Genomic DNA, 4,668 nt, shown 5'->3' with positions numbered 1-4,668 from the left:
TACAGAACTTTCAGAAAAAAAAAATGGGTTTTTATTGCTTTATTAATTTTAAAATGCAGTGACTTTATGGAATCACTACAACAAATTGTAACTGATATAAAACTCCTTATCTACCCAAGGCACATATGGAAAAGAGAGGAAATGTTTTAAAAACACTACTGTGCTCTTTTATTTACCAGAATATTTAAGCTAGATTCATACAGGGGGCAGAGGGAAGAACAGCAGTGTATTTTGCAAGACAGCTTTTGTGCCCTAAGCCTACACTCACTGAAGTCAATGGCAAAACTGCCTTTGACTTCAATGGAAGCAGGCCCTAATCCTGCAAACACTTATATAGTGAGTAACTTTATGCATGTGAATCATCCTCTTGACTGCCAGTGCGGTTGTGTATTTACAACAAAATTTAGGATGACTATAGGATTGGGCCTTTAAACTATAAGCTCCTTGCTGTCAAGGACCAGGTTTTCTGTGTTTTGTTCAGTACAAAGCACACTCTCAGTGTTCAATAAACAAAATTAGAAAAGAAGCAAGAGGTGCAAAACCATAATCAAATCAGAAATTAAATTTGTGTCTTCTGCTAAATGTACAAATGTACTTCAGTCCTTTTGACTGTGTGCAAAACATGTATTACTATAGGCCACCAAAGCTTGGCACACTTTAAAAAAACAAACAAACAAACAAACAAACCCACCATGGAAACCAATAAATTTAAAAGGACATTTTATTGGAGTTCTTTAAAGATTTTGTTGTGTGCTGCTCTTTGCCCTTCCCCCTCTCCCCCTTACTTTGCCCTTGATCTCCTACCCTCTTCCCAATAACAAGTTAGCAGGAGCTTTGAGAAAGGAACCCATTTCTAGCTTATTTTACCAAGCCAAACAGAGAGAAGAAACCAAATCCAAGCCTATAAAATTAAAGGATTTGTTAAAAATCCTGTTTCCTCTACTTTTATCATGTTTTAGTCAAGGTTTATTTTATATTAGGTGTTCTCCCATCTGTGCTTTATAGGCCTCTTCCTGTGTTAGTTCCTCAAGTGCCAATTTGGGAAGGTTATTGTAGGTGAACTATGTAATCTGTTGTTTTTTTCTTTGTGGAGTATGTGTAAGTGTTGCACAAATAGTAAAATATCTACCCTGCCCACAACTAACCGTAATAATTCCTTGAATACTTTCCAGGGCTTTTCCCCATTTGATATATGTGGAAAATGAGACACAACAATTGTGATTTTCCCAGAGTCATGAGTGAAGTAGAGCCCTGATCTCCCAACTCCCCCTCTGCTGTTCTAACCAGTAGACACACCAGCAATTTAGATAGGCTTGAGCAAATCAATTCTGCAAAAGAAAGCATGGAGGCCAGCTTTGGACTCCACAACAAAATTATAATTAAACATAGGGGGCCTATGAGTTTGAATAGGAGCTTGAGTGAGAGAGAATGAGGTTGGGGAAGGGTTAGAAACATTGGTGGAAAAGAGGAGAATCTGGTTCAGTTCAGAGGAATAAGGAAGTGTCACGCTGGCAAAGATTGTGGGTGAAGAGTAACCACTGAGAAGTGCAAACATCCTATAGATCACTCAATTTTCTCAGCTTATCCAAGTAGAACTTTCAAATATTTTGAGGTTTGCCTATTATTACCTTTGACAGATACTGTAGATTAAGTAGGTATTCAGTACCTAGAGCATCAGTTCCCAAACTGGGGGGTGTGAAGAAATTCCAAGGGGGGCACGAGGCTGTGAAATTTTCATAACGAAAAAAAACTTTATCAGCATAATTTTTTTTTATTTTTCATTATTTATTTACTAGACCAACAGACAATAAGTTATACATATTCTGTATACATAACTATTCATAAAATTGTCCAATTACAGGCCTATATTATTTAACTACAATGAAGTATTAACAATCTTCTCGTTTTTGGTTATGAATATAAGTAGACAAGTATAAAGGTACAAAGTACAATAATAAAAATACAACTATAAATAAAAGTATATAACTGCAATGTTTTCAAATTTCATACCACGAAATGCGATTTTTTTTATTTTTTTTGTCTTTCGACGTGTAAGAGTGCCTTTTCAGTTGGTGGGGAAGCCGAAGAAGGATGTAGAAAGCTATGGAATTTTTAAAAACTTCCTAGCTCACTCGCAAGAGTGTTTGAGACTGTTCTATCGTGGGAGTGGTTACCTCCACCACTCACCATGCAAGATCAGCTACTTGCCGGACTGGTGGTGGGGTGTATATATAGGGCAGCACGCGTCCATACATAGTAGTAGTAGTAAATAACCATTCACGATAACTCAAATTATCTTGCGTCCATTATTATTCACGAATCAGGAAAAATATTTTTATAGATTTTTTTATTAGCATATTATGGCCGCGATTAAGAAAAGATAGTACAATGAAAACTACATTAAATATGGTTTCACCATGATGGAAAAAAACAGGATCGATCATCCTCAATGCATAGTATACCATGCATTCTCAGCAATGATGCCTTGAGACCTAGTCGTCTTGAGAGACACTTGACAAAGAATCACAGCGCTTTGAAAGACAAACCAAAAGATTTTTTTGCTGCTAAACTTCAAAATTTTAAATGCATGAAGCTGGACACTATTGGAGCTTTTCATCAAGCATCCGCTAAAGCGGTAGAAGCATCTTATGAACGAACTGTCATTGCTCATCACTAAAGTCAAGAAAGCGCATATAATAGGAGAAATTCTTGTGAAGCCTTGCTTGTTGAAAGCAGCTGATATTGTGCTTAGTGCCGAAAGCAAGAAAAAAATATCGGAAATTTCACTTTCCAACAATTCCGTGAAATGTTGCATTGATGACATGGCAAAAGATCCAAAACTTCAAGTTGTGGAGGCAGGGAAATCTTCTCCTTTTTTCACAATTCAGTGCAGCGATACCACTGACGTAGCACAATGCTGTCAGTTGCTTGTCTACGTTAGATTCATTAATGATGGAACTGTGAAAGAACTGCTTTTTTCGAAGGAATTGATGACCACATCAAAGGCTTCTGATATTATAAAAACGATTTCTGACTTTTTTGAAGAAAATGGACTTTCATGGGAAAAACTGGTTGGTGTATGCACAGACGGTACTCCAGAGATGCTTGGCTCTCGCTCTGGATTTGTGACATTGGTGACAGAAAAAAATCCAGCCATAACCACAACTCACTGCGTCATACACAGACAAGCGTTGTGTGTTTTGTTTTAGCAAGGCTGCTAAAACCCTTCCAGAGAACCTACGTGACTCATTGAATTTTGCCATCAAAGTTGTCAATTTTGTGAAGAAGAGCATTTTAAATACGAGACTTTTTGCAACTCTTTGCATGGATTTGGGAGTGGCTCATAAAATTTCTTTTGTTTCACACGGAGGTACGATGGCTTTCCAAAGGGAACATGCTTTCGAGATTATTCGAACTGAAAGACAAAGTGGAAATTTTCCTCCAACAAGAGAAAAAAGAAGAGTTTTATATCGTGCATTTATGGACCAAACGTTTCAACTTTCACTGCCATACCTTGTGGACATTTTTGAATCTTTGAACAATCTCAATTTAAGCTGCAAGGAAACAACACTGCAAACATTATAGTGCACCATGATGCCATCAAAGCGTTTACAGAAAAAATCAAGCTTTGGAAAAGTCGATTGCAAGCTCAGATGCCTACCTTTTTGTCTTTTCCAACATTTTCATCACTCGCTGAAAATGAAGGTTTCCAATAACTTTGTAAAGAGGATGCGAAGAACAAAATTGTGTTTCATCTGAACTGCCTTGCTGACGAATTCATCCACTATTTTCCAGACAACTTTTCTGGCAACCCCGTTCATAAATTAGCACGTAATCCATTCAGTGTTGATGTCGATTCATTGCCAAAAGTATTGCAAGAACAAGCACTCGAAATGAAATACGATTCAAGTGCAAAACATATTTTTGAAAACTTAAGCCAGAGCAATTTTGGATAAAATATTTCCCAATTTACCCGAAAGGTGGAGAAGAAATGCTACATATTATTCTTCCATTTTCATCGACGTACCTCTGTGAAAAAAGCTTTTTGTTTAGTCATAATAAAAACAAAACAAAGGAATCGACTGGATGTCGAAAACGATTTGCATTGCACACTCTCATCTTTCAAACCTAAGATTTCCCAACTCATGAAGAAAATGCAGCATCAACCTTCACATTAAATTTGTTTTGTTTATTCTATTTCTTATTTTAAATTACATTTTTATTACATTTTTGTGCCAAGAAAAACTATTTGTGCTTATTTTTAATTTTAAATAAAAAATGTTATACCAAGTTTTTATGTTTATTTTTAATTTTAAATTATGAATTGAATTTGTTAAAAGGGGAGTTGGATGATGGTAAAGGAGAGGTGGGGGGTGTGAGGGTTTCTCGAAAATTAAAGAGGGGGCATGCCGAAAAGTTTGGGACCCAATGACCTAGAGATACTTGAATCATACTTTTCTGAATTGTGTAGGCCCATCTGTAGAAAATATTAGAGGTCTATGCAGTCTGGAGCCATTAGATAAAGCAACTCTTTATAAGAAGTAGACCTATAACAAGGAGTCTTACAGTATGGGTTTTAGTGTCTATAGTTCATGTTTCCCTACTGCTAAATTGGTGCTAAATGAGATGATTATGAGCAGAGATCTTTTAACGGTCACTAGAGAGTGC

At 36.5% G+C, this 4,668-nt stretch overlaps 1 pseudogene; it reads left to right on the top strand.

The window, feature by feature from the left end:
• The first annotated feature begins 2,360 nt into the window (after positions 1 to 2,360).
• Positions 2,361 to 4,178, top strand: LOC125635455 (SCAN domain-containing protein 3-like; annotated as a pseudogene).
• Positions 4,179 to 4,668: the final 490 nt, after the last annotated feature.

This window comes from Caretta caretta, chromosome 4, assembly GCF_965140235.1.
Source record: "Caretta caretta isolate rCarCar2 chromosome 4, rCarCar1.hap1, whole genome shotgun sequence".
NCBI classification, from domain to species: Eukaryota; Metazoa; Chordata; order Testudines; family Cheloniidae; genus Caretta; species Caretta caretta.
This window is presented reverse-complemented; position numbering and strand designations above follow the sequence as displayed.